General features: G+C 51.6%; 1 long non-coding RNA gene across 1 annotated transcript; it reads left to right on the plus strand.

The window, feature by feature from the left end:
- The first annotated feature begins 300 nt into the window (after positions 1 to 300).
- Positions 301 to 773, plus strand: LOC127184357 (uncharacterized). Its single transcript, XR_007830108.1, has 3 exons — positions 301 to 352; positions 647 to 688; positions 731 to 773. It is a non-coding gene; the product is annotated as an uncharacterized LOC127184357 (long non-coding RNA).
- The last annotated feature ends 7,484 nt before the right edge of the window (positions 774 to 8,257 follow it).

Here is an 8,257-nt window from a genome sequence, read left to right on the forward strand (position 1 = left end):
GTGGCTGAGCCTACCTTACTGAGACTGCCAGAGCCCAGACTTTGATCCTGAAATTCTGGGAACATCTGGATTACTCACAAGGCTCTAGAGGAATTCTGAGGATAGAAAAACAACAAAATGCAAATACCTCAGAATGTTAGGACAAAGCCTGTATGCACTTCAGAGACCAGAAAGCCCTGGAGCAACTGCAGCCTGGACAGAGGCAAGGCACTGTGAAGCAGCTGGGGTGACCCAGGTAGGACCAGGATCCTCCTGGCAGTCAGTGTAGGTGGCCCAGGTAAGACCAGGATGCTCCTGGCACTGAGTGTAGGTGGCCCAGGTAAGACCAGGATGCTCCTGGCAGTCAGTGTAGGTGGCCCAGGTAAGACCAGGATGCTCCTGGCACTGAGTGTAGGTGGCCCAGGTAAGAGCAGGATGTTCCTGGCAGTCAGTGTAGGTGGCCCAGGTAAGACCAGGATGCTCCTGGCAGTCAGTGTAGGTGGCCCAGGTAAGAGCAAGATGCTCCTGGCACTGAGTGTAGGTGGCCCAGGTAAGAGCAGGATGTTCCTGGCAGTCAGTGTAGGTGGCCCAGGTAAGACCAGAATGCTCCTGGCAGTCAGTGTAGGTGGTCCAGGTAAGACCAGAATGCTCCTGGCAGTCAGTGTAGGTGGCCCAGGTAAGACCAGGATGCTCCTGGCAGTCAGTGTAGGTGGCCTAGGTAAGAGCAAGATGCTCCTGGCAGTCAGTGTAGGTGGCCCAGGTAAGACCAGGATGCTCCTGGCAGTCAGTGTAGGTGGCCCAGGTAAGACCAGGATGTTCCTGGCACTGAGTGTAGGTGGCCCAGGTAAGACCAGGATGTTCCTGGCAGTCAGTGTAGGTGGCCCAGGTAAGACCAGGATGCTCCTGGCACTGAGTGTAGGTGGCCCAGGTAAGACCAGGATGTTCCTGGAAGCCAGTGTAGGTGGCCTAAAGAGCAAGATGCTCCTGGCACTGAGTGTAGGTGGCCCAGGTAAGACCAGGATGCTCCTGGCAGTCAGTGTAGGTGGCCCAGGTAAGACTAAAGTCAGCTAGCTTGGTTGTCCCGTTACGTATCACCAGAATGTTCTCTGGCTTCAGGTCCTGGTGAACAATGCAATTTGCATGAAGAAAATCTAGGCGGCTTAGAGACTGATGCATCAGATCCTCAATGGTCTCGGCGGGCAAGCCCGGTGGGGGCACTTTTTCCAGGTATTTCCTTAGGTCCTGACCTATATGCTCAAACACTAGGGTGACCTTGACGTCAAGATCAGTTGACATCCCTCAGCTGTACAACATTGGGGTGCTCAAGGGCTTCCAGTCTCCTCAGTAAGGTCACCTCATGAACTGTGCTGACCGGAAGGCCCCCTCCAGCTCTTCTTCCATTAGGGACTCTCACACTCTGAGGACCACAAAGAGGCCACTATGGGGATCTCAGGCACCAACACCAATTTCAGCCACTGGTTCATACAGAGAGGTAGCCATTCTCAGAGTAGGGGATTTCCTTATGCCCAGCCAAGAGCTATGGGAGTGGCCCTTTCTCTGGGCCTGGGAGCCATATACCGGGGATCGGCTGGGCAGCAGAACTCTATGGACCAGACCATAGACACAGGCCTTAAGCTAGAGAGGCCCTCTCACCCCACCCTCACCATGTGACCAGTTGCCAGAGAGGCATGGAAACAGGCCCCCATCCTTTTTTAAATTAAAAAATTAGAAGCATTTATTTTTTGTTTTGTTTTGTTTTGTTTTGTTTTTTGTTTTTCAAGACTAGGTTTCTCCATGTAGCCTTGACTGTCCTGGACACCCCTTGTAGACCAGGCTGGCCTCGAACTCACAGAGATTAGCCTACCTCTGCTGGGAGTGCTGGGATAAAAGGCAGGCACCACCACCACCCAGCTCAGAAGCATTTATTTTTATGTATATAGGTATTCTGCCTACATATGTGTGTGTACTGTGTGTACACCATGCATGTGTGGAGGTCAGATTCTCTACAGTGGTGTTATGGATAGTTGCAAGCATCCAGTGATGGATCCAAACCCGGATCCTTGGCAAGAACAAGTGTCCTTAGCTGCTGAGTGTCTCCCTAGCCTTGCCCCATCCTTTGTACAGTCTTGCCAGTGAGCCTCTTACTGTACCCAGGTCCCAGTGCCTCCCTTGGAAGTGGTTCTTTTTTTCTTCTTTTTTTTTTTTTCTTTTACACACTGTTTCTGCTTCTATAATCCATGTGCTGCTCAGTTCCATTTCTAGAATGTAAGAACTTGGAAATCAGAGTGGGTGTTCACTGACCTCTTGCCCCACTCATGCCAGAATCAGCCTCTGAAGGCTAGGAGGTAGCTCAGTGGGCAAAGCACCTGCTGCAGAGCAGGAGTTGGAGGTCAGAGGTCAGAGGTCCTGAGTTTAAAAACATCATGTCAGAACCTAGCTGCTTCCCGGGCCACAGGCCTGCAGCGGCCCCTGCTTTCACAGACAACACAGGCTCCACATACTCTAGTCAACAGGAGAACCGAGTTTGAGCCGAGTTTACACAAGGTGGCCGCGCATCCTGCCTCCAACCCCTTCCCTGCCTTCTGCCTGGAAATCCGAGAGCCTGGCAGCAGGCTTGTGCTGTCAAACCTCCTCCATCCTCAGAAGGGAAGAGAGAACCTCACTCCTGTCACGGGGTCCTAGTTCCTCTCCTCAGAGCCACTGCCATGATGTGTGTCCGGTACTGGGGCCTGAACTGTCCTCAGAGCACACTGCACTGTTGTCTGCCTTTTTGTTTATGGCACTGGTGACTTTTTCTCTCCAGAAATCAATTCTGTGGCTCCCTGAGCCCCCATCAAAGACCTTTCACCTAGCCTCCAAGAAAATGCTGGGAGGGTGTGTGTGGCGGCTTCCTGTCACCTGAGAGCTAGCAAGAACTGAGTTTAAGTGAGAAACTGTCTCTCAGGGAGCAAGGTGGAGAATTATCTAAGAAGACACTTGATAGCAACCTCAGGCCTCCAAACGTCCACACACGCATGTGGACATACACCACACACACACAGACATGCAGCAGCAACAACGAGAGCTTCTGAGGGCCAGGGAAACAGAGGACTGTTTGCATCACGTGTGTTCACAGTCATCTACTGACTGTACAGTGGATGGTTCGACTGTAAGGAGAAGGATGCCAAAGGGAAAGCTCCCGCCTTCCCGCACAGAACAGAACCGCGAGTCTTTCCCCTTAAAGTTACTCTGCATTAACAGAAAGTTTCAACAATGAGTGTGTGCAGGAACCGCGACCGCCCTTAGCAATCTCTTCCACAGTCATGTGAGCAGCATTGCCTTTCAAACGGCCTCTGAAGTTCACCATTATGGATTTGTGAACATCAGGGTTAGACGCGAAAGCCCACTCCCCAGCACAGAAGCTTCTTCCCGCAGTGGACGCTGACCAAAGTGTGGAAAGCCAGTGTCTGTGGGATGCTTAGACACACGTGGGCTATCTATAGCACACTCTGTCTCCAGAGCTCAAGGATCCTTGAGGAGGAAGGTTGGGAGCAAAGGTCGGGAAAGACTGGCTTGAAACAGTGTCTTGTACACATGCTGGGACCACAGTCATGAGCTCACCGTGCTGTTGTTGCCCGCCCAAAACCCATGAAAGATTAAGCCAGTCAGCATTCTGTCTTGGAGTTGGAGGCGCTGTGTAGTACGCACCCCATAACTGCGTTGCTGTGGACAGCTGGCTGCTTCTGGTAGAGGCGGAGGCAGTTTTCTTCAAGGGCGTGGCCCTTGTAGGTTGGAGCCCCTGTGGATAGCCCCATGTTTATGAGTCTATGGGCAGCACAAACAAGTTGGTGGGTGTTTTGGGAGTGGATGGAAAGTAGGGGTGCACCTGGGAGAGATTGGGGGGTAGGAGTGGACGTGAACGTGATCAAAACAACTCAGGGCACAATGGGCGCGTTCACTTTCTGGGTATTTATCCAAGCACAGGAAGCTGACAGGGTGCAAGGCTTTGCATGTCAGCACTCTCAGCTGCCCTGCTCACACACAGAGCCTGGAAGCCAGAGCCCTGCACATGAAGACTTCACAGACAACTCAGGGTATACAGTATTTTGGTTGAGTCATTGCAGCCCAGGGATGCGCCCAGTCAGCAGGCCTGTGTAAGAACAGTGCAGGATGGGCCTGTTTGGGGTTTTTCCCCAACAGCTTTCAAGCATTTCCCCTGGTTCTCTCATGCCCTGCAGGTGCACAAGCTCATAGATTTCCAGGGACTCACTTCTGTGGAGCAGCCTGTGGTAGGGGAGCCCTCAACCGCACACCCTCTCTCTCAGTCAGAGCCACTTTGCCTCCTTGTAGGCTTATACCAGACACTCAGTTTGAGTGTGGACCTTTTCTTCCCAGGAAGGGAAGGCTGAGTGACAGATCTTGTCAGACACCTCCTAGAAGGTCTAGGTCACCAGATTCTCTGCCTCAGTAAGCAGAGCTGGGCTCGGTCATACCAAGGATGCCACATGGCATCTCTGAAGGGGAAGGCAGCGAATGGTTAGGAGCGGGTGTGCTACCCCGCTACTGTCCCCAGGCCCTGAACCCTCACAGGCAGCCCAGCCTGTGTTTGAAAATCTTTACTCAGGGGCTGCCAGGCTCATATCATTTAGTAGGTAAATGACAGAGCTAAGGTTTGAAATCAGGTCTTTCTGACTCTGAAAACCAGCTCTAGACTAATGTTCCCCACAGACTGATGCATGGCTCCTCTGGAAAGCTGTGATGTTTATAAGGCTCTCTCATAATTGGGTTTTAAAACGCATGGAATAAAATACATGTGGTCACCGAGTCTATTAAAACAGCCAGGAGTGCCGGTCATATTGACATATACATTTGTCAGCTCTTTGAGGCAGGTGCTCACTGTACAGCCTAGGTTGGCCTTGAACTCTCAATTCTCCTGCCTCAACATCCCGAATGCTGAAATTATAGGTGAGCTTCACAACACCTGGCTCCACTGCTACAACTTAAAAACAAAAGCTGGTGCACTGTGTGTTGTGTCTGCGTGACCACAGTGAACACGGTGGTCACCGGCCGCTGGGTGGCAGCAAGCTCCAGGGATCTGCCTGTCTCTCCAGCAGCAGCATTACAGATGTGTGCCACTCCACCTAGCTTTTTTTCTTTTTCAATTTTAAATTTTTATGTGTTTGAATGTCTTGCTTGCATGTGTATCTGCACTGTATCCCCTGGAACTACAGTTACAGACAGTTGTGAGCCACGATGTGCATGCTGGGCATCTCAAATCTTGGTCCTCTGGAAGGTCAGCCAGTGCTCATAACTGCCGAGTCATCTCTCAGCCCCCTACACCCAGCTTTTTATGTGGGCGTTGGCAGTAGGAGCACAGGTCCTCATGCTTTCTCGGAATGCACTTTGCCCACCCCCCACCACCCAGCTGTTCCCAGCTCCTGTATATGTGGATTAGTATTTTAAATTCACGTTTTATCAGTAGTTCTGGGAAGCAAACATTTTCCAGGAAGTCATGAGTGATGCCTGTTACCACGGGGTGTGAAATGCAGCTTTAGTGTTAGTGAAGTCAGGGTCGTGTTCCCACTGACGCGGTGATGAGGAGGGATAGTTCTGCTTCCTTCCACCAAGTCTCCAGACCTCCTGCATGCCGGGGTGGGTCCTCTGGAGGGTCTGTGAGCCCTCGGTTCAGGTTTCCTGAGTCACTTCCAATGTTTCTCCCTTGCCTTTAGCTACTCCCTTGCCGAGTCACTGGAAACCTGCCGGTCCGCTAATGTTGAGTGCTGGGTGCTTGTTAATCAACAAGATGCCAGACCCTTCCTGAGGCCTCAGTATATCCACTGAGCTATTGGACCCAGAGTAACGCAGGGAAGCAAGACACAGCTCCCTTACAGAAGCCCCAGTCTGGGAAGGGCAGTGTCTCTTGGCTATGATAAAAGTCTTAATGACCTATAAAGCAAGACCGACAGACACGTGAGCCCTTGTGTTAGGTAGAAGGCATGAGGGTGGAAATGGGAAAAGGAAGTCCTCCTGACAGCCCAAGTCCCATTTCCTGTTTGTGCAGCCTGTCAGTCTATTGTAAACTCTGACCCCAGCCTTCATGGCACAGCCTCACGGTCCTAACCCACAGGCCCCGAGCAGGCTCAAAGCAGTTAGCTGTGAGGAAGCAAGGGGCCACAGCTCTGCCGTGGGGGCTGGGTCTCCTGATGTTGCCTTCGCCCCTGTGCGTAGACACCCAGAGGCTGCAGTCAGGGTGCTCCGGCTGCTGCTGGAACTCAGGCTCCTCCCACCCGTGTGCACTAGCAAAGGGCCTGTGTCCTCACAAGAGTTCAACTTCATTGTGTTGTTTATGTTGTGGTTTTGACATCCTCTTGGAGGCTTCTCCAGAGGATTATGGGAAGAAATACCCCACCAGGACCATCTATGGATACATTTGAGGGGCTGACCTTTGATGTTAGAAGTCAGGGGAGTATTGAGAGTGGTGCTGCTGCAGGCCTGTACCCTGGCACTTGTGAGGTGAAGGCAGAACAAGTGCTCAGGCTAGTTTCCTTGAGTATGCTACCTGCCCCACAAAAAAAAAAAAAAAAAAAAAAAAAAAGACTTTAAAATTCATAGTACAGAACCCACTGGGTAGCTCCATGCCTTGGAGAAGATCACTCCAATCTCTCTTTGCAGTGTTTGCTTTGCTAAGTAAAATTTTGCTCAAAACTACATGTCATTCTATTGAGTTCTTTCCTTTGAAGAGACCAAGAAGTTCCCATAACTCATGCACCAGAAATCTCAGCTTCAGGGGCACAGTAAAGCCTACTTACTAGTTAGGCACACAAGCTTGGTCACGCTTTTTGTTGTTGTTGTTGTTGAAAACTTGGTACCATCATACCCTAATGCAAATCTCCTTTGTCTCTGTGCCCCAGTTCTTCATTCTTAAGGAGGCACGACTGACATGTCCCCAGCGTATAGTCATGAAGAGGGTGATACCACCCTCCCTTCCCAGGCAGCCTGGGCTGCACAGGGGGAGCCTGCTCCAAAAGCTAAGATTACAAGCATGCATCACCACACTTGGCTTTTTACCTGAGTGCTGGGAACCCTAACTCAGGTGTCCACGTTTGTGTGGCAAGTACTTCACTGTCTGAGGCATCGCCACTGCTCCACGGATAGCAAGACTGGGCCCTGGCTGAGCCCCTTTTTGTGAAGGGAATTGGCTGATGACTCGGCGACTTAAGGTGAGGCATGGACAAGCATGTTTTTATTTTCATATCTCATTGGGGGATAACATCAAAGCTGTGGTTTTCCACGATTCTTCCATAAGCTGGGGTTAGTAAGGCTGAGTGTTTAGGTTTCAAGATGGAACACATTGGCTAGAATTGAAAGTTCACACCGTGTCACGTACCACGGGCGGCACAACAACGTGTCAAACAGCATGCCCATGGTGGGGTGGCTGGTACCATGACTGTGTTAGGAGTGGTGAGCCACCTTTACCTTAGGGAGTTCTCAGCATTTTCTGTAAGCCTTACGGGACACAGAGGCTGACAGCAGGCGCGTAGAATCCTGAAAAGGGCCAGATATCACCTCAACCCTCATTCTGGATACGCTCCTGGCAGCATTGCAAAACCTAGGCCACCACCCAGCAGAGGCTTATGAAAGTAGGGGAAGAGTCACAGCCAACTCTATAAACATGAGGCAAGAAAACAGCGGCATGTGCTCTGGAGCTCAGGGGACTATGCTTTGGGAAACATTTGTTCTTCCAGGTGCGCCACAAATGGGGGGGGGGGGCGGCATCGAAAACCCTTCCCGCTGTGTGTGCAGCAGGCCAGCTCCCCTCGCTTATTCTGCTTCTCCTGTCCTGTGCCTGTACTACGATGCTGCCTGCAGCCTTCCTGCCAGGACCTCTGACCTCTGAAGCAGATGAAGTCAGCTGGGTGGTTCAGTAAGGTTTGTGCTGGAAGAGCTGGCTGAACAAGTGTTCCAGAGCCCTTTGATATGTCAAGAGCCCTTCAACTCCCTCATGCGTATTTTCTAGGGAAATGAGTCAGGACACACTGCCTGAGTGGTCTACAGCTGTCTTGTCATGTCCCTTTGCCAGACCCCTGCTCCCAGCAGCCAGTTGATTGCCCCAGGCACATCATGCCCTGTCAGTCTCTCTGCTCTCCATCTCCTGTGCACTGTGATCTGGGTAGAGCAGCTAGAGTGGCCCCAACATGGTGTGGAAGGGGACAGAAAGGGATGTTTTCTCAACTGAGTCATGTAGGGGTGCTGGAGGCCTCGTTTTGGATATGGAGGTGGAATCTCACTGGGGCCAGGG

Source organism: Acomys russatus, chromosome 32, assembly GCF_903995435.1.
Source record: "Acomys russatus chromosome 32, mAcoRus1.1, whole genome shotgun sequence".
Taxonomy (NCBI): domain Eukaryota; kingdom Metazoa; phylum Chordata; class Mammalia; order Rodentia; family Muridae; genus Acomys; species Acomys russatus.